We start from the raw sequence: 24,061 nt of genomic DNA, 5'->3' as shown, positions 1-24,061 counted from the left end.
TTTACATTAAGCATTAGATGTTTTATCTATTGTAGATGGTTTGGACAGCCATATACACTTCACACATACAGCGGGGTCCAAACGTCTGAGACTACCTTTGGACAAACTGTACAAACATAAAAACATTTCCTGAAAATAAAAGAAAACAAAAAGTTATTTTCCAGAAACTTAAAACATTCTTTGTTCCCTTTTTTTTTAAACATAAAAAAAAATTGTGCTGTGGCTAAGAACCGTTTTCAAAAAACACTAACATTAAGTTTTTCAAGGAAATGCTTTTGTTGCAGTCTCTCCAAGTGCCAGCTTTTCTTTTTAATTACTCATCTCAAAGGCAAAATAACTGAGACAACAGACTGCAAAAAAAAGATCTATTTCCACTGAAACACACTGCAAACATATGTCCCATCTGTACATGTTGATTCTCTAAATGCAAAAAGCTCTGGATCTGTTCTGTAGGAAAGTAGAGGAGATAATGAGGTAGGTGACTGGTGCTTGAAGTGGGCCGGTACCGGCACTTCTTTAAGTTGTTGCTGCCGCTGCTCTTCTGCCCCCTTCACCTCAGGTTGTGGGCGATTCGTGTTGAACCCAGTGGTTGTTTTTGTAAAAAACGTGTCGGGAGATCCGACAGTAAACTCAACAAACATCATGTCGCGGTGCCCCGCCCACAGCTCCATCTGATTGGTCACACGTCACGAGTAACAGCCTATCAACGCTGAAGGCTGCTGTGTACACAAACGGTCACGGACTGGAGGAGTTCCGGTTAATGAACGGAGCTGAGTGTCGGAGGTAAGACAGCAGACATCGTGAAAATGTAATAAACATCACGTTCCTATAAACTGAAGCTATAACAACAGCACACTCTGAAGAACAAGTTCATCTGTTGGTTCAGGACACACCGAGAGAGAGAGAGAGCGAAGCTAGTGCTAACTGCTAAGCTAAAGCACAGGTGAGTGTCTGCACTTTTTTGTCCTCCACTTCAAGCAGTGTACAAAACCCTTGAAAAACGCTTTTATTTTATGCTTTATGAACCTTACAAATATACAAATATGGTCGTTTTAGAGGAAACTGAGATAAAACTAGATGTGATAGGTAATTTTATATAGTGATCCTAATGACTAGAGCTCGACCGATATGGGATTTTTGGGGCTGATGCCGGTAATAGGAAGTCAAAAATTCTGATATCAATATATATATCAATATACATATATATATACATATATCTATATATATATATATATATATATATATATATATATATATATATATATATATATATATACATATATGTATCGGTGATATATTGATATCAGAATTTTTGACTTCCTGTTATCATCAGCCCCAAATATATATATATGAACACTTGTGAAAAACATACGTAATGAAAGCAGGATAATTTAAAGTTTAACAATAAACTTTACTGTACAAAATTACATCGGTGCACTGAAATGGTAAATTTCACTGGGAATTAAATAAAATAACTATAGTAATAAATAACATCATAGTGATGTAATATTCAAATAAAAAACATAATAACAAATTGGTTCGGGCTCTACTAATGACATCAATAGAAATCAATAAAGATTTCCGATGCCACGGAGAGATAAGCATAATGAAAAAAACAAACTGTCTCCAAAAACAAAAAAACAACAGTCAGAGATTACATTGCTACAACAAATCGTCTCAAACCGGGAGAACAGTTTAGTAGGCGGTTATATTAATGTAATTTAAAGGAGATAGAGTTGGTTTGTTTGCTGTTATTGCTGAGCAGGTGTGCACTTGGTTTATCAGCTTTTTTTTAATTTATTTTTTTGGCTGAAAACTGTTCGCTGCTGTGACAACAACGATGGGAATGAGGTTGATGAAAGCAGAAATCAAAACAATGAGCTAAAAGAGGCTAAACAACTGCACAGAGCTGAGGGAAACTGCAGAGTTGGATGTTAATTATCCGTGTGTTTGTCACTTTTCAAACTGCAGTGGAATGAAAAAGTCTGTGGACCCATTTCGATGACCTGGTTTTATGCATTAACTGGTCTGATCTTCATCTAAGTCATACATGTAGATAAACACAGTGTCCCTAAACCGATATCAAACGAACAATTATAATCTTTCATGTCTTTACTGAACACAGATTAAACATTTAAAGTGCTGATGGAAAAAGTAAGTGGACTGCTCGAACTTTATTTAGCTCCAATAACCTGAAACCAATCTCTTCCAGTAGCTGCTGATCAGACCTTCAGGAGGAGGTTTGGACCGTTCTTCCCACAGAGCTGCTTCAGCTCAGACATATTCTCAGGATGTCTGGTGTCAGGTCAGTCCACAGCATCTCTACTGGATTAAGGTGTGGGATTTGACTGGGCCGCTCCAGGAGCTGGAATTTTCTTTGTTTGAAGTCATTCTGCAGTAGATTTACTTTGATGTTTAGGGTCGTTGTCCTGCAGCATCACCAAGGGTTCTACTGAACTTCAGCAGGTCGACAGACACCCTGACATTATCCTGGAAGACACCTTGATAAACCTGGGAGTTCATTTTCCCTGGGGATGACATGGAGCTGTCCAGGACCGGAGGCAGCAAAGACCCAGATCACAATGCTCCCTCCACCCTGCTTCACCTGAGGTTGGTATACACTGTCTTTTTTTATGTCATACATAGTGCTGCATGGTCTTCTCAAACAATTCAACCTGAGTTTCAAAGCTTTATGTGTGTTGTCCTTGGTTGACCCATGAGCAGAGATTCATCACTGATCATTCTCTGTTGAGCTTTTGGACTCGTTTTAGCTGGACGTCCACTTCTATGGACGGTCGCCACAGTCAGACAAACTGTCTCCACCTACAGATCGGTCGTCTGACTGTGGACTGATGAATATTTAAACTCTTTGTGACCTTTTCAGATTTATGCAAATCAACAATTCTTGATCCTAAGTCTTCTGTGATCTTTTTTTTTTTTTTTGTGAGGCATGGTTCACATCAGCAGATGTTTCCTGTGAATATCAAACTCACAATGTTTAAGTGTTTTTTATACAGTAAGTCAAAGAAACTCTAAAACCCACCTGCTACCTTTTTTCATTGGACCTCCAGGTTGTTAACTCCTGACTCAAGTTATCTTTTGTTGATATCATTGGCCGAGAGGTTCGTCTACTATTTCCAACCCACACTGTGAATGTTTGATGTTTTCAGTATGGACAAGAACAGTACAATGATTTGTGTTTTATTAGTTAAAATAGATCATGTTTGTTCATGTTTGTTCACCTTTGTTCAGCATGTAACACAGATAATTACAAAGGGTTTACGCACCTTTTTTTTTTTTTTGCTTCTGTGCACACGGTCATTCGATCCATACCTCCACTCGGAAGGCGATGTCTACCAGCCTTCACCCAGCGATCCAAGCTTTCCTTGAGGCTCCAGGTATGATGCGTTCCAACCAAGAAAACAAAAAGGGATCGTAAAGCTAAACATTTATTTGATATTGAAAACAAAATATGTTCCATCATAACAGCTGGAAAATAAACTCTCTGCCAACCTTCAGGATAAAGAGTGGAAAAGGGGAACAATGAGAAATAGGATGTGGACATTGAGTTAGACTCAATATTCTGTTAACTAATTGGAAAGCTCAATTATAATACCTTATTGCAACATAACATACTACACAATACTTTGACATGATTTGATTTGACATCCTTTTTGGCTGCTACAGTTAATGTGCTAAAAAAAAATATCTGGTGCACCTTTAAATTCTTTCCGTCTGATGATGTGGGGCTTTTTATTTACTTTTTAAAAGACCTGCAGGTAGCGTGTTGAAGTGGCGCTGTTAGGTTTGGACAGCTATCACCGAACAGTCACATCATCTACTCTGATGATCAGGTCTCTGATCGCGGACGGTTCACAATCCCAAATGTTTCCGTTCCATTCAGACGGCCACCTGGCTCTCCTTCCGTCTGACCCAGCATCAGGTCAGCGCAGATCATGTCCTAATGAGGATGAAGAGGAAAATACATTAGTTAAAGCAACTCTCCGGGCGTTGCAGATGTTGCATTTGTTTTTATCACAGATTAACATTTTGGTAACAGATGGGTAATACACGCACATGCACACCAACAACGACAGCGATGGCAAACACACAAGAGTACGCATCTAAACGGCGATTACCATCTCGGGTTGAGGCTGCCCAGACGATGACAGCGCCTCATACAGTGCAGGAAGTCCCTGCGGTGCCACTTTACCGAGCCTCACAGGCGTGCAAGTCATTGTGCCACGTTTCATCTCATCCACTCATTAATGATGCTTACTGGCCAGCACGTGACAGACCTCAGCTTCACCACTGTTTGTCTGCTGGCTGCCGCCGTAGCAAAGCCGGCCAATTCTAATAGTATACATGGTGTGTAATTGCTGCATTTCTGGAGTGTACGGCAATAATGGACTATTGGAGGCAGTTAGTGGGGTGACCCTCTGCATAATGGCCCAACGCAGGCCTTATAAAGTATTCAGGACATTGACTTTTCCTTCGTGAGTGTGAGACTGAGGAAAAAGGAGATAATAATGAGCATTAGCCAGGCTAGTGTATTCATTTGTGAGAATGATGACCCAAATTATGTCAGAGTGTTACGGAGCCATGTGAGTGAGAGGATATGATACAACAGATTGTTCTTGTCTCCAAAATGCGTCTCAGTCAGTGTATTCAATGCGGCTTAAATGTGGGTTTTATTGCAGCAACCGTGGAACAATGTGGTGTGATTAGGCTTACTCCACGGAGAAAAGTGCAGCTAGTGCGGATCAATAAAATTTTACAATCAATCCTAAATTGCCCTGGTAGCCAATGAAGTGAAGCCAAACTCGAGTATTAGACTGTCCTCTCCACTTAGCTCTCATCGGGAACTGTAATCTGGATATAATCTGCTGGTTCTGACAGCTTTCCAGAGGGGGTGGGGGGTTGTGGAGCGTGGGTTGCAGTTTTAGCAGCGAGAAGTCAGAGACCGAAGATCTCCAGTGTTGTGAAGTTATGTTAAACACAACCAGGTGACCAGGCTTTTATCGTGTTTCCCTGAAAATCAGATAAGAACTGAAAATGAGTCTGGCAATCTGGTTGTTAAACCAGATTGAGCAAGATATAATTCACTTACCTTAACAGGATAATTAAGGTTTATTGCAATTTATTTTCATAATCTGGTCGTCGTCATTCATTTTCAATATCACGTTAAACCCAGATCAAACGTACGCTGAAGGAATTTGAATAAACGTACGTGTCTTTGTCTCTCGTCCTAATCTCACGTGATACAAGAAGGTATCAGTAACACTGCTCTCACCAAAGTGACTGCTGAGATCTAAAAGGATGACATTGCTATGATGTCACACAGGCAGTCACAACATCAGACCTGTTGTAAAGTTTTACTGATGAAGATTATGGCCAAAAACTACAAAAATAACATTCAAATTACGGTAAAAAAAAGTGATGCTTTAATTATGGTGTTAATTCTCATAATAAAGCCTAATTATAGGTGTGTAATTGCCTCTCCTGACCAACGTCTGCTATAGTCACAAAATTCCCTGCTGCTTATTTTGTCTTATTTTTATGACACTTCCCAGTCAGGTTTTTTTTTTTATCACAGGAGACACCGTCAGTGACAGAATAGGATAGTATCTGCCATGTTGTGTGTGGTGTTGCTGTCAACAGTCCTGTCATTGTTTGTTATGCTCATGTTTCCACAACTCTTGCTTCCTACAGTTACCAGGCAGCAGGACAGGCAGACCGGACTCGAGCGCCACTGGGCCAAATAACCATCATCCAGGATTCATTTGTAATCATCTGAAAGAAATTAAGGAAAAAAAAAAAAGCATCAGCCTTTTTTACATACAGGAGAAAGGTCAGGTAAGGTGGTTAGTTGGTATATTTTTAGTTATGTAATTAAAAACACCACATTTTACACAATCATCATGGTTTACAGCTGTGCAGCTAATTTATTCTACTCACAGACAAAAGGCTCCGTATTTAGAAAAGTCTTGTGTCCAACGTCATTGTAGGAAGATCAGCTTTACAAGCAGCCTGGAAACACAGCAGCAAAAACACACAGTGTTGTGTGTGTGTGTGTGTGTGTGTGTGTGTGTGTGTGTGTGTGTGTGTATTTGTGTGTGTGTATTTGTGTGTGTGTGTTTGTGTGTGTGTTTGTGTTTGTGTTTGTGTGTGTGTGTGTGTGTGTGTGTGTGTGTGTGTGTTTGTGTTTGTGTGTGTGTGTGAGAAATTCATGTGTATATGGCTGAACTTTGCATTTCCTTGTGTGGCTTTTTATATGTTTATGTATTGTACACACTGCTTTGCACACAGCAGGATATCAATGTTTTCACTTCAGCTGATTTTATAAGACATTTTTATCTTTTTTTTTTCTTTTGTTTTCATTTAACATCAACTGACAAATATCCCAAATGGTGCAATGTGCTTTTTGACCAAATTCCATCAAGGGAAACAATTTTTTTTTTCTGGAGGAGCTCACAGAAATATTTTCTTCACAGTCACTTTGCTGGGTTGTACAAAACTTATTGATAAATAGACAACAGTATCTGAAAGGTCCAATATTTTTACACTTTTCCTGTATTTTATTTTGAAGTTTTGAAGATATATTTGTGGTTTTAAGAACAAAAAAAACTATCTCAGTGTAGTTTTACATCTCCTCTCTCAGGCTTCTCTCTGGAGCTCTAGTAACAACAGGTCGGTGAGCCAATCAGAAGAGAGGAGGCTCTGAGCCTCTCTTGACCTGATCTATACTCAAACTACACATGGACAGAGACCTTTAGACTGGATGGGACATTTATAATTTGCCAAATAATTAATGATATTGATGCACTCTCCTCATTGTCAGCCACCTCAGGTGTGACAGATTTAAGTTGCATGTTCTAAGACACAATGTCCAGCGGGGGGGGGGGGGGTGGGGGGGGGGGGGGTGGTGGTGCATGAGGCACTTAAACAGCCTGTGAACGGAGACGAAGTCTGGACACCTAATAAATGACTTATGATGAGTTTAGAGGGTGAGCGACCACATGTGTCCCAGTGCTGTTGACCCAGTCAGAAACTCAAGTGAAGAAGAAATCCACCCTTTCAGCAAACCAGCAATATAACTACCATTCACTGGTCCATTTTAATACTGGAGAATAACAGTTTCTACAGGTAAGACGAGGTTTATTATTATTCCTTTTCCATTTTGATCGTTGATATATTGCTTGAATTGGTTATGTTAAGAGTTCCACTTCCTAGCCTTGCAAATGTGTCGCTGTATGTTCTGGGAGCCTGCTCACTGATTGATGGATGGGTTATGATTATAGACACATAAATTACACGGTTAACATCAGTGACAGTTATTGAGGGAAATGTGGGTGAAGTAGAAGAATAAATGGACGAGGCAGGTTGAAGAACAATAAGTCACAAAATTACTCCCAGCACATTTTAAACATCGTAGATTGATGACACACATAACTGCATAAGACAACAATATGAGGGTGGAAATTTTTGTTGAGTTTTCCATCCCTTTAGTCTGCATTTGCATGACTATAGAGCCCATTAAGCTTTTTGATTGAGTTTACCAACAATAAAGTGCGTAGGCTTTTTCTTTCCTAAATTGAAACTTGATTAAGAGAAGCCAGTGACTTGTAAGATCTTTCTATTCCAAATAATTCATTTGTCATCTCAGTAAGTGTTTGTATCGTATCCATTGTAGACCTCTGAAGAAAAAACAACAACACAAAACTGGCTCTGCATCACGTCACTGAAAAAAACAAAACAAAACAAAACACGTACCAGACATCAATCACCACCAAGTTTCACCCAAATCACTGGCATTTCACTGAAAACTTTGTGCGCTGCCTGTAATTAGTGTAAAAACTGTAAGTGGTGAGTGGGCAGCCTGTGTGTTAGAGAGCATATGTCACAGTGTGTTAGTGTCCAGGCTAAAACGTGTTACTTACGCCTGTCATGGCCGCCCTGGCTGCCTGTCAGACCAGCCGTGAGGTGACAGTGATGTGTCTTGTCTGTCCAGCTCAGTGGCCCAGAAGACCTGTCACCTGTCAGCACACACTCACTCTCTCACTCACACACACACACACACACACCCTTTTCCCTCCCTGACAAATACAGAGGGGCATACAATTGCAACATGGGCTCGTAAAAGTCTAAATTTTCTGCATGAATCCTCCTATCACCTAACCAAATGTATGTTGCTTTGTTGTAATGTAGCTTGACAGCTCACCTGTACGTCAGACTTTTCACCCACTCCATTTTGGTTTGCCTCCTCCCAGCCGTCCTCGCTTCAGAAACTCATGATACAGCAGCACATATTTACAAAAACTGGCAGTTTTCTGTCAGAATTAAATGAAAAATTAACCTTAATCTTCACCGAAGTATTCTTAAAGCTGTACTAGTTTACATTTTTACATCAGGAATGGATCAAATGACCATTATGTGAAAAGAAGTTTTAAATGATAAACCCACAGAATTATCACTCAACTCAGAAGCCTTTTAGTCTATTTTGTATCGTTGTTTTGGTTAGCAACTAGTAAGCAACTAGCTAATGATGAACATAGTGGAGCATTTAGCAGCTAAAGAGCTAAATATTTCCCTCTGGGAGTTAGACCAAAGCAGAGCTTAAAGGAGACTGGATGTTGGACTATAGGTGTCAAATGAATGCTAACGCTGTTCTGTGTCTGCTGGATGCACCTGGTTTGCTAACATGTTAGACATATCAACTTTATAAGGTGACAATATGTCTATATGTTCTGTTGCTAGCCTATATGCGCAGTTTGCTAATTGTTTTGCTAACAGTCTCAACAGCAAAGCATGTTCCACTGCCCCCAAGTGGATAAAAATACAAATGAACCACAGCTTTAATCACATTATTGCATTATTTTATTGTTGTAATACAAAACTGTAATGATAGACATGACATGAAATAGTTTGCTTCTCCCAGGATAACGTATAGATGTGTAAAACGGAGGGAATGAGAGTACAATGAAAAGCTAACCTTGTCTAATTATCTGTAATAACATCGTTTAATTATGTTTTCCGACAAACCAATCTCCCATAAATCTTGCTGCATTCTTTACCCTATTATTGTAATTTGCTTTATGTTTACACCCATCATATCTACCCTGCTCTCATTTTAATCCTATTGAGCTTCACTATATCTACCTATCTGCAACAACCTTGTGTCCACATGTGAATCACTGAGGTTTCATCTTATCTTATCTCCTGCTCTCCCCCTGAACCTTCTGCATGGCCTCGCTCCAAACCTCTGCCTTCCACCCTGCAGCACATCGACCCAGCTACACTCGCTCTCTCACAACCCCCTCCTCTTCCTCCCCTCTCTCTCTCTCCTGTCCACTGGCCCTTGTCTAAGTGTGTATTTGTGTCTCTCTCTGAGGCCCAGTGTGTTAGTGCCAGATGACCTGAAGCCACCCTTGACCAGTGGTCCACGGATAAAATGATAAGGCAGGGGACTCCTCTCCTTCCCGTACCTTCTTTACTCTCCTCTCATCACCTTTGAATTTTTCTTTCATTTCCTTTCCTTTCTTAAATCTATTGACTATTTCAAAGCCGAACTAGTATTAGCATTGATTGGTACCGGCCCCTTCACAACCCACATTGGTTATAAAAGGCTACTTGACCTTCACCTCCTTAATCTGAAGAGGGAACGACATGATTTACCTTTCAGAAAATCACAGATAATCAGAGTTAGAGGAATGTTTCATCGCTATTTGCCGCTCTGAATACTTGAGATCTATTCAGCTCAGCACTGAGTCAAATGAAGGAGAAAGAAAGTTGAATTCCTCTAATTCAAATGAAGGTTTCTTTTTCCTTTTTGGCGGAATGTATTCAATTATTAAAGATTACATTAATATTATAAATATGCCTGTAATTAGCCTTCTTGTTCACATTCAGAAAACCCCATCCTTTTGAAAATGCTGCACTGTAACTCACCAGGATTTTCTCAAGCCTTTGTGACTGATCTGAAAAAAATCTATTCTTTCAATCAAACCTAAAGGAAAAAAAAGAAATCCCTCCACGATTGATCTGTTTTCAGAGAGGCGGTCAACAGCTTAGCATTTCCTTGGTAATACCCATGTGAGTCAATGGGAAATCTATTTATTTTGTCTCCAAATCAAAGTCCTGAAACCTAATGGAACGGTTTGCAAATGATTTTGGGAGAAATGGTCCGTGTCCCCATTGACTTTGACTGCAGCTTTGCAGCCCTGTGTTGGCTTCCCAGAAACCCCAGAGAGTTTTGATTAACCACATCTGGCCCCGCTCTTTATTGGGATTCATCAAGTCAAAACTCTTTGGTAATTAGAAAGACCGTCCTTCATGTCAAATCAAAAACATGACTGATGGCTATTTGTAATCTTATGAGTGCATGTGTGTGTGTTTGTGTGTGTGTGTGTGTATGATTGTAGTATGCAATAGAAAAATCTGATTAATGATGCTCATCTCAGCCTCCCTTGGCTGTCCAAATGTAAACAGAGGACTCAACTGTTTGCTTGCAGTGTAATTAGTCAGCGGTGACAGGTCTTTTTTCTCTCTCTCGTTCTTTCTTTGGTCGTCCTGTCAGCGGGACAGATACGCACCATGCTGTCAACAAGCCTGATAGCCAGCACCAGTGGAAAGGTTAAGATTTACATAAAATATAGCAATCTGCTAACACACACTCCAAATCAGACAGATTATTGTGTTTTTTCTGTATCTTTTCTTTTTGTACTCTCTAGTGCTCTTCTTCTCTAATGCAGACTGTTCGCTCTGATTGACTCTCACATGTACAGAGGAAAGAATCCATGTATGATTGAGTGCACTCCTATATGAACAGTCATAAACATCCCTCTTTGTTGAGCAGGTAGACAGCAGAACAACAGTCATCTGTCACAGTCAAGGTAACTTATAGTTCCTGCACATGCTGTCCTACATAAGACTATATACAATATATAAGTACCTTCTTGTTTTATTGTGCAAGCGCCGCACTGTCATTAAGTTATCCTCGCCAGCTGGAAGAATGAAAGCACTCTGTGCACTCGATGCTCTGAATTATTCTGAGGGTCATTTTCTGAAGTCGCTAGGCGCAATGCTTCCTGGGCAAGCAGAGGAAAGACATACATGGGAGATGTAGGTGTTATGAGCTACATACTGTTAGTATCCACAGAATGTTCCTTGGCTAATGGATGAAGTGAAAAGAGAGATGAATACGTAACAAAAAACATAAATATAAAAAATATCCATAAATGTGAATGGACTCTGGTAAAACAGCAAAAGGGGCCGTGTTTGGCGTCGACTGCTTGCCTTGTGTCACCAAAATGTCAACTTCACCATATGTGCACACACGCAGCGACTTCATTTTCACATTAAGGCAAACTTGTCCTTGACATTTTGCGTTACGCTGAGTATCCCCTTTAATAGGGGCACCTCATCATTTAGAGTAACACCCTGCTCCAGACAGTGAGTCACATATGAATAAAGCATAAGTGTGATGCGTGCAGGCAGGGTTGAGTGGTTCAGAAACTGTTTCTCCGAACGTGCATGGAACTTACAACATTTCCTTACATTAGCACCGCCAGGTCCTCCGTACCCTTTAATTAGGGGCTTCTGTCATTTCCAAGGTCTTCCAGACGCATCAAAACATCAACATTCCCATGATTTGCTGCTTGTGTTCATCGCTTTCTCCCGTCTTTGTGAAGCACTTACAACACACAGAGGTGCATGGTAATTAAGTGCATTTGCTCTGTACTCTCTGTTGAGTCTCAGACACTACATCAAGGAACTGATCATTCATAGGGGACGGTTACACAGAAAAGGCTCTGCCAAAGAGTCTGAGCAGCAACAAGGATTCTGCTGGGAGAACTGATTCTCCTTCATATACATGAACAAAAGTCTTAGTTAAATCAACAAAACTAAAACGTAAAGAGTCTGCGATGGTGGGTGGATGGTGGTGACAAAGTCATAGTGAGAAGTGTCAGATTTGAGCTTGAGTTGTAGCTACACTGGTTCAACAAATAATGGCCAAACTTCTTACAGATGTCTTTTGAAGATTTATTTTCTGTCTCTTTCTCATTAGAAGACAACATCAGAAGACACTGTGAAAACCACACGAAAATGAAAAGATAAAAGTTCAAAACACACATCTCTCTGCTGTTTTACAGTCTCGTAAAAGTCTGTATAAGCAGCTCAGACATGGTGAGCTAGTGTCCATCAATGATCAGGCCCGAACACATTAACTCAACAGAAATGAAAATCAGATAAAATACGGAAAACTTAAACATTATACACATATATATCGGATCAATTGCAATTATTGTGTGCGCCTCTTGAACCATGTGCAGACTAACATCATTTTTTAGTTGTGTTTCTTTCCTCTGCATCCATAGTGATTCTGATCCACTGCTCTGACGCACAATGCCACGATCATATATTTAGCTCAACTCAACAAACCTTTTAAAAATGTTACTCTTTTTTTAACATCTTATTTATTGTTTTTAATCATTTTTAACAACTGTATGCTCTTAAGTTATCAAGAATTTACCATGAAACCATATGAAACATAAAATACACATCTCAATGAAACCTGTCTCTTAGACAGTTGCATTAATATTTTTATTATATGTTTCTTTATACTCATACTCTACTCATAGCTGTACTGTTTATTCAGTACATAGCTACTTTGCAGTATGATCAACCAATTAAATATGATGCATTGTTGCAGATTAAATTGTTTATAAAGTAGTTAAAATTAGCTTCATCTCAATCAGCTGCAGCATTAAAATAATGACAGTATAATTGTACTTTTTATTTTGAATGCAGGACTTTTAGTTGTGATTGAATATTTTCACACTGCGGTATTGTCTGCTTGTACTTAAGAAAAGGATCTGAATACCTCTGCACACCCTGCTTACACGCTTAATTAGTTTAGCTCAATTAGCTTTTAAAGCACTATAAAAATGAAGTTGAACACATTTTGTGAAATTTGTGGAAAGACTCATCTCTGCTGTGTGATTAGTCATTAGTGTTGCTTGAATAAATGTACGCTGTCAAGTGTTGTGACTGTGTTGGAATAACTGCACCATATAGCAGATATATTTTTCTTGTGGTTGTTTTTATTTGTACTTTTATGTCTTTTTATTTGTTGGTGTATATACTGTCGTACCATTATCTCAGGCCTCGAGGTGGGAAAGTAAGAGTGGTGTGTGGGGATGATGTGGAATGAAATTATATATGGCGTTGATGAACCATGACCATGGGGCAGCAAGGTGGTGCAGTGGGTAGAACTGTTGCCATGCAACTGTTTTATGACTTTATATGCCTTACTATACTATGACGTTTTTAGTCGTTTTTATGCCTTACTATTTTAGGAAGATTTTTGATGTCGTTAGGCCTTACTATACTATGACCTTTTATGTCTTATTATACTATGACATTTTTTCACATTTGTATGCCTTATTATATTAAGAAATTTTTATGCCTTACTATACTGTGGCGTTTTTTGTTTTTTTATGCCTTATTATACTATGAGGTTTTTTTTTTTTTGCCTTACAATAATATGACATCTTTTCACAGTATTATGCCTTTCTATATTATGACGTTTTTTGATGTTATTATGCCTTACTATACTATGACATTTTATGCCTTATTATGCTATGAAATTTTTTCACATTTGTATGCCTTATTATATTAAAAGATTTTTATGCCTTACTATACTGTGACGTTTTTTGCCATTTTTATGCCTTACTATAATATGATGTTTTATGCCTTATTATACTATGAAATTTTTTCACATTTGATTGCCTTATTATATTAAGAAATTTTTATGCCTTACTATGCTGTGACATTTTTTGTTGTTTTTATGCCTAAGTATACTATGTTGTATTTATGCATTACTATACTATGTCGTTTTTAAACTTTTTTATGCTTTACTGTACTATGTCGTTTTTATGACTTTTTATGCCTTAATATACTATGTAATTTTTATGAACTTTTATGCCTTACTATACTATGTTGTTCTTTGGCTGACTATACTATGACATCTTTATGTCTTATTATACTATGCACTACAATGACATTTTTATGCCTTAGTATACTATGATGTTTTTTGATGTTTTTATGCCTTATTATGCTATGATGTTTTTTCACATTTGTGTGCCTTATTATATTAAAACATTTTCATGCCTTACTATACTATGCTGTTTTTATGACTTTTTATGCCTTACTATATTATGATGTTTTTATGACATTTTTATACCTTACTTTAATATGACTTTTTATGACTTACTATACTATGACTTCTTTATGACTTTTTATGCCTTACTATACTATGACGTTTTTATGAATTTTTATGCCTTACTATAATATGACTTTTCATGCCTTACTATACTATGTCTTTTTATGCCTTACTGTATTATGTCATTTTTATGACTTTTTATGCCTTACTATACTATGTCGTTTTTATGACTTTTTATGCCTTACTATACTATTTCGTTTTTATGACTTTTTATGCCTTACTATACCATGACGTTTTTATGAATTTTTATGCCTTACTATAATATGACTTTTTGACTTTTTATGCCTTATTATAGTATGACTTTTCATGCCTTACTATACTATGTTGTTTTTATGACTTTTTATGCCATAATATACTATGACTATTTATGCCTTACTATACTATGTTGTTTTTATGACTTTTTATTCCATACTATACTATGTTGTTTTTATGACTTTTTATGCCTTACAATACTATGACTTTTTATGCCTTACAATACTATGACATTTTATGCCTTATTATACTATGAAATTTTTTCACATTTGATTGCCTTATTATATTTAGACATTTTTATGCCCTACTATACTGTGACGTTTTTTGTTGTTTTTATGCCTTACTATACTGTGACGTTTTTTTCAAATTTTTTTGCCTCACTATATTATGACATCTTTTCTTTATGCCTAACTATACTATGACGTTTTTTGACATTTTTATGCCTTCGTATTTTATGAAATTTTTTTATGTTATTATGCCTTAGTATACTATGTTTTTTGTTGTTTTTATGCCTAAGTATACTATGTTGTATTTATGCCTTACTATACTATGTCGTTTTTAAGATTTTTTATGCTTTACTGTACTATGTCGTTTTTATGTCTTCTTATGCCTTACTATACTATGACTTTTTATGCCTTATTATACTACGACTTTTTATGCCTTACTATACTATGACTTTTTATGCCTTACTATACTATGACTTTTTATGCCTTACTATACTATGTCGTTTTTATGAATTTTTATGCCATACTATACTATGACGTTTTTATGACTTTTCATGCCTTACTATACTATGACTTTTTAGGCCTTACTATACTATGTCGTTTTTATGAGTTTTTATGCCATACTGTACTATGACTTTTTATGCCTTACTATACTATGACGATTTTATGACTTTTTATGCCTTACTATACTATGTCGTTTTTATGTCTTCTTATGCCTTAGTATACTATGACTTTTTATACCTTATTATAGTATGACTTTTCATGCCTTACTATACTATGTTGTTTTTATGACTTTTTATGCCATAATATACTATGACTATTTATGCCTTACTATACTATGTTGTTTTTATGACTTTTTATTCCATACTATACTATGTTGTTTTTATGACTTTTTATGCCTTACAATACTATGACTTTTTATGCCTTACAATACTATGACATTTTTATGCCTTATTATACTATGAAATTTTTTCACATTTGATTGCCTTATTATATTTAGACATTTTTATGCCCTACTATACTGTGACGTTTTTTGTTGTTTTTATGCCTTACTATACTGTGACGTTTTTTTCAAATTTTTTTGCCTCACTATATTATGACATCTTTTCTTTATGCCTAACTATACTATGACGTTTTTTGACATTTTTATGCCTTCGTATTTTATGAAATTTTTTTATGTTATTATGCCTTAGTATACTATGTTTTTTGTTGTTTTTATGCCTAAGTATACTATGTTGTATTTATGCCTTACTATACTATGTCGTTTTTAAGATTTTTTATGCTTTACTGTACTATGTCGTTTTTATGTCTTCTTATGCCTTACTATACTATGACTTTTTATGCCTTATTATACTACGACTTTTTATGCCTTACTATACTATGACTTTTTATGCCTTACTATACTATGACTTTTTATGCCTTACTATACTATGTCGTTTTTATGAATTTTTATGCCATACTATACTATGACGTTTTTATGACTTTTCATGCCTTACTATACTATGACTTTTTAGGCCTTACTATACTATGTCGTTTTTATGAGTTTTTATGCCATACTGTACTATGACTTTTTATGCCTTACTATACTATGACGATTTTATGACTTTTTATGCCTTACTATACTATGTCGTTTTTATGTCTTCTTATGCCTTAGTATACTATGACTTTTTATACCTTGTTATACTACGACTTTTTATGCCTTACAATACTATGTCGTTTTTATGTCTTCTTATGCCTTACTATACTATGACTTTTTATGCCTTACTATACTATGTCGTTTTTATGAATTTTTATGCCATACTATACTATGACGTTTTTATGACTTTTCATGCCTTACTATACTATGTCGTTTTTATGACTTTTTATGCCTTACTGTACTATGTCGTTTTAATGACTTTTTATGCCTTACTATACTATGTTGTTCTTTGGCTGACTATACTATGACATCTTTATGTCTTATTATACTATGCCCTACAATGACATTTTTATGCCTTAGTATACTATGATGTTTTTTGATGTTTTTATGCCTTATTATGCTATGATGTTATTATGCCTTACTATACTATGACATTTTATGCCTTATTATACTATGACATTTTTTCACATTTGTATGCCTTATTATATTAAAACATTTTCATGCCTTACTATACTATGCTGTTTTTATGACTTTTTAAGCCTTACTATACTATGACATTTTCATGACATTTTTATACCTTACCATACTATGACGCTTCTTGGCTTAAAAAAGTTCATTTACTATGGGGCAGCATCATTGTAAAATGGTTAGAACTGTTGCCTCTGTGTCAGAATGCTCAGGGTTCAAAGCCCATCCCAGGGGCTTTTCTGTGTGGAGTCGACAAGTTCCTTGCCATACTCTGACATTGTTATGCCTTACCACACTATGGCATTTTGTGCTTTAATACACCTTGGCTGTTATGTTATAGCACAATGGTAGAGTGGTTAAAGCTGTTGCTTCACAGGGAGTAGGTTCAGGGTTCAAATCCCCGTCAGAGGCCTTTTCAGTGTAGATTTTGTTCTATCTGTCCTTGCGTGGGTTTTCTCCAAGAACTCCGGCTTCCACCCACAGTCCAAAGACATATACATTTCCTTTACTGAGATTTTCATGCCTTGCTATGCTATGACATTTTTATTCCTTAACACACCTTGGTTACCATCGGAAATCATGGTGGTCCAATGGTTAGAACTCCATCCTCACAGTGAAAAGGTTGAGGGTTCAAAGCCCAGTCCCAGGTGTTTCTGTGTGGTTTTTCCATTTTCCTTACTATGACATTTATGCCTTACTATACTGTCGTTTTTATGACTTTTTATGCCTTACTATACGATAACGTTTTTATGACTTTATTTATGCCTTACTATAATATGACTTTTCATGCCTTACTATACTATGACGTTTTTATGACTTTTTATGCCTTACTATAATATGACTTTTTATGCCTTACTATACTATGACATTTTTATGAATTTTTATGCCTTACTATACTATGTCGTTTTTATGAATTTTTATGCCATACTATACTATGACTTTTTATGCCTTACTATAGTGTGACGTTTTTATGAATTTTCATGCCTTACTATACTACGTCGTTTTTATGACTTTTTATACCTTACTATACTACCACTTTTCATGCCTTACTATACTATGACTTTTTATGCCATACTATAGTACGACTTTTTATTCCTTACTATACTATGACGATTTTATGACTTTTTATGCCTTATTATAATATGACTTTTTATGCCTTACTATACTATGACTTTTATGCCTTACTATACTATGATGATTTTTATGACTTTTTATTCCTTATTTACTATGTCGTTTTTATGACTTTTTATGCCTTACTATTACATGTCGTTTTTATGACTTCTTATGCCTTACTATACTATGACTTTTTATGCCTTACTATAATACAACGTTTTTATGAATTTTTATGCCTTACTATAATATGACTTTTCATGCCTTACTATACTATGACGTTTTTATGACTTTTTATACCTTACTATACTATGACTTTTTATGCCTTACTATACTATGACTTTTTATGCCTTACTATAATACGACGTTTTTATGAATATTTATGCCTTACTATAATATGACTTTTCATGCCTTACTATACTATGACGTTTTTATGACTTTTTATGCCTTACTATAATGACTTTTTATGCCTTACTATACTATGACATTTTTATGAATTTTTATGCCTTACTATACTATGTCGTTTTTATGAATTTTTATGCCATACTATACTATGACTTTTTATGCCTTAGTATAATATAACGTTTTTATGAATTTTTATGCCTTACTATAATATGACTTTTCATGCCTTACTATACTACGTCATTTTTATGACTTTTTATGCCTTACTATAATATTACTTTTTATGCCTTACTATAATATGACTTTTTATGCCTTACTCTACTATGACTTTTTATGCCTTACTATAATACAACGTTTTTATGAATTTTTATGCTTTACTATAATATGACTTTTCATGCCTTACTCTACTATGATGTTTTTTATGACTTTTTATACCTTACTATACTATGACTTTTTATGCCTTACTATACTATGACTTTTTATGCCTTACTATAATACGACGTTTTTTTATGAATATTTATGCCTTACTATAATATGACTTTTCATGCCTTACTATACTATGACTTTTTATGCCTTACTATACTATGACATTTTTATGCCTCACTATACTATGTCGTTTTTTATGAATTTTTATGCCTTACTATAATATGACTTTTCATGCCTTACTATACTAGGACGGTTTTATGAATTTTTATGTCTTACTATAATATGACTTTTCATGCCTTACTATACTTTGACGTTTTTATGAATTTTTACTCCTTACTATAATATGACTTTTTATGCCTTACTATAGTGTGACGTTTTTATGAATTTTTATGCCTTACTATACTACGTCGTTTTTATGACTTTTTATACCTTACTATCATATGACATTTTATGTCTTACTATACTATAATATTTTATGCCTTATTATACAATGATGTTTTTATGAATTTTTATGCCTTACTATAATATGACTTTTCATGCCTTACTATACTTTGATGTTTTTATGAATTTTTATGCCTTACTATAATATGACTTTTTATGCCTTACTATAGTGTGACGTTTTTATGAATTTTTATGCCTTACTATAATATGACTTTTCATGCCTTACTATACTATGACGTTTTTATGACTTTTTATAACTTACTATACTATGACTTTTTATGCCTTACTATACTATGACTTTTTATGCCTTACTATAATACGACGTTTTTATGAATTCTTATGCCTTACTATAATATGACTCTTCATGCCTTACTATACTATGATATTTTTATGAATTTTTATGCCTTACTATACTATGTCGTTTTTATGAATTTTTATGCCATACTATACTATGACTTTTTATGCCTTACTATAATATAACGTTTTTATGAATTTTTATGCCTTACTATAATATGACTTTTCATGCCTTACTCTACTATGACGTTTTTATGAATTTTTATGCCTTACTATACTATGTCGTTTTTATGAATTTTTATGCCATACTATACTATGACTTTTTATGCCTTACTATAGTGTGACGTTTTTATGATTTTTATGCCTTACTATACTACGTCGTTTTTATGACTTTTTATACCTTACTATCATATGACATTTTACGTCTTAGTATACTATGATATTTTATGCCTTATTATACGATGATGTTTTTATGAATTTTTATGCCTTACCATAATATGACTTTTCATGCCTTACTATACTTTGACGTTTTTATGAATTTTTATGCCTTACTATAATATGACTTTTTATGCCTTACTATACTATGACGTTTTTATGAACTTTTATGCCTTACTATAATATGACTTTTCATGCCTTACTATAGTGTGACATTTTTATGACTTTTCATGCCTTACTATACTTTAACGTTTTTATGAATTTTTATGCCTTACTATAATATGACTTTTTATGCATTACTATACTATGACGTTTTTATGACTTTTTATAACTTACTATACTATGACTTTTTATGCCTTACTATACTATGACTTTTTATGCCTTACTATAATACGACGTTTTTATGAATTTTTATGCCTTACTATAATATGACTTTTCATGCCTTACTATACTATGACGTTTTTATGACTTTTCATGCCTTACTATACTATGACGTTTTTATGACTTTTTATGCCTTACTATAATACGACGTTTTTTTATGAATATTTATGCCTTACTATAATATGACTTTTCATGCCTTACTATACTATGACTTTTTATGCCTTACTATACTATGACATTTTTATGCCTCACTATACTATGTCGTTTTTTATGAATTTTTATGCCTTACTATAATATGACTTTTCATGCCTTACTATACTATGACGTTTTTATGACTTTTTATGCCTTACTATACTATGACTTTTCATGCCTTACTATACTTTGACGTTTTTATGAATTTTTACTCCTTACTATAATATGACTTTTTATGCCTTACTATAGTGTGACGTTTTTATGAATTTTTATGCCTTACTATACTACGTCGTTTTTATGACTTTTTATACCTTACTATCATATGACATTTTATGTCTTACTATACTATAATATTTTATGCCTTATTATACTATGATGTTTTTATGAATTTTTATGCCTTACTATAATATGACTTTTCATGCCTTACTATACTTTGACGTTTTTATGAATTTTTATGCCTTACTATAATATGACTTTTTATGCCTTACTATAGTGTGACGTTTTTATGAATTTTTATGCCTTACTATAATATGACTTTTCATGCCTTACTATACTATGACGTTTTTATGACTTTTTATAACTTACTATACTATGACTTTTTATGCCTTACTATACTATGACTTTTTATGCCTTACTATAATACGACGTTTTTATGAATTCTTATGCCTTACTATAATATGACTTTTCATGCCTTACTATACTATGATATTTTTATGACTTTTTATGCCTTACTATACTATGTCGTTTTTATGAATTTTTATGCCATACTATACTATGACTTTTTATGCCTTACTATAATATAACGTTTTTATGAATTTTTATGCCTTACTATAATATGACTTTTCATGCCTTACTCTACTATGAAGTTTTTATGAATTTTTATGCCTTACTATACTATGTCGTTTTTATGAATTTTTATGCCATACTATACTATGACTTTTTATGCCTTACTATAGTGTGACGTTTTTATGAATTTTTATGCCTTACTATACTACGTCGTTTTTATGACTTTTTATACCTTACTATCATATGACATTTTACGTCTTAGTATACTATGATATTTTATGCCTTATTATACTATGATGTTTTTATGAATTTTTATGCCTTACCATAATATGACTTTTCATGCCTTACTATACTTTGACGTTTTTATGAATTTTTATGCCTTACTATAATATGACTTTTTATGCCTTACTATACTATGACGTTTTTATGAACTTTTATGCCTTACTATAATATGACTTTTCATGCCTTACTATAGTGTGACATTTTTATGACTTTTCATGCCTTACTATACTTTAACGTTTTTATGAATTTTTATGCCTTACTATACTATGACTTTTTATGCCTTACTATACTATGACTTTTTATGCCTTACTATAATACGACGTTTTTATGAATTTTTATGCCTTACTATAATATGACTTTTCATGCCTTACTATACTATGACGTTTTTATGACTTTTCATGCCTTACTATAATATGACTTTTTATGCCTTACTATACTATGACATTTTTATTAATTTTTATGCCTTACTATACTATGTCGTTTTTATGAATTTTTATGCCATACTATACTATGACTTTTTATGCCTTACTATAATATAACGTTTTCATGAATTTTTATGCCTTACTATAATATGACTTTCATGCCTTACTATACTAGGACGTTTTTATGAATTTTTATGCCTTACTATACTATGTCGTTTTTATGAATTTTTATGCCATACTATACCATGACTTTTTATGCCTTACTATAATATAACGTTTTTATGAATTTTTATGCCTTACTATAATATGACTTTTCATGCCTTACTATACTATGACGTTTTTATGAATTTTTATGCCTTACTATAATATGACTTTTTATGCCTTACTATAGTGTGACATTTTTATGAATTTTTATGCCTTACTATATACGCCGTTTTTATGACATTTTATGCCTTACTATACTACGTTGTCTTTATGACTTTTTATGCCTTGCTATAATATGACTTTTTATGACTTACTATACTATGACGTTAGTATGACTTTTGATGCCTTACTATACAATGATGTTTTTATGACTTTTTATGCCTTACTATACTATGTCGTTTTTATGACTTTTTATGCCTTACTATACTATGACTTTTTATGCCTTGCTATACTACGACTTTTTATGCCTTACTATAGTACGACTTTTTATGCCTTACTATACTACGTTGTTTTTATGAGTTTTTATGTTTTAATTTACTATGTTGTTTTTATGACTTTTTATGCCTTACTATAATATGACTTTTTATGCCTTACTCTACTATGACTTTTTATGCCTTACTATACTATGTCGTTTTTATGATTTTTTATGCCTTACTATACAATGTCGTTTTTATGACTTGTTATGCCTTACTATACTATGCTGTTTTTACGACTTTTTCTGCCTAATTATACTACGACGTTTTTGACTTTTTATGCCCTAACATAATATGACATTTTTTATGACTTTTTATGCCTTACTATACTATGACTTTTTATGCCTTACTATACTATGTCGTTTTTATGACTTTTTATGCCATATAACTTTTTATGCCTTAATATACTATGACTTTTTATGCCTTACTGTACTATGATTTTTTATGTCTTATTATACTATGACGTTTTTATGACTCCTATACCTTACTATACTATGACTTTTTATGCCTTACTATACTATGACGTTTTGATGACGTTTTATGCCCTAACATAATATGACGTTTTTTATGACTTTTTATGCCTTACTATACTATGACTTTTTATGCCTTTCTGTACCATGATTTTTTATGTCTTACTATACTATGACATTTTTATGACTTCTTATGCCTTACTATACTATGACTTTTTATGCCTTACTATACTATGACGTTTTGATGACGTTTTATGCCCTAACATAATATGAGGTTTTGATGACGTTTTATGCCCTAACATAATATGACGTTTTTTATGACTTTTTAAGCCATACTATACTATGTTGTTTTTATGACTTTTTATGCCATACTATACTATGACGTTTTTATGACTTTTTATGCCTTAATATACTATGACTTTTTTTCCTTTACTATACTATGATTTTTATGTCTTACTATACTATCATGTTTTTATGGCTTCTTATGCCTTACTATACTATGACTTTTTATGCCTTACTATAATATGACTTTTTATGCCTTACTATACTATGACGTTTTTATGGCTTTTTATGCCTTACTATACTATGCTGTTCTTATGACCTTTTATGCCTAATTTTACTACGACGTTTTTGACTTTTTATGCCTTACTATATTACGACATTTTTATGACTTTTTATGCCTTACTATACTATGACTTTTTATGCCTTACTATGCTATGATTTTTTATGCCTTACTATACTATGACGTTTTTATGACTTCTTATGCCTTACCATACTATGACTATTTATGCCTCACTATACTATGACGATTTTTATGACTATTTATGCTTTACTATACTATGACGTTTTTATGACGGCTTATGCCTTACTACACTATGA

The sequence above is a fragment of the Seriola aureovittata genome, chromosome 9 (assembly GCF_021018895.1).
Source record: "Seriola aureovittata isolate HTS-2021-v1 ecotype China chromosome 9, ASM2101889v1, whole genome shotgun sequence".
NCBI classification, from domain to species: domain Eukaryota; kingdom Metazoa; phylum Chordata; class Actinopteri; order Carangiformes; family Carangidae; genus Seriola; species Seriola aureovittata.
The sequence above is the reverse complement of the archived record's forward strand: the minus strand, read 5'-3'. Positions refer to the sequence as shown.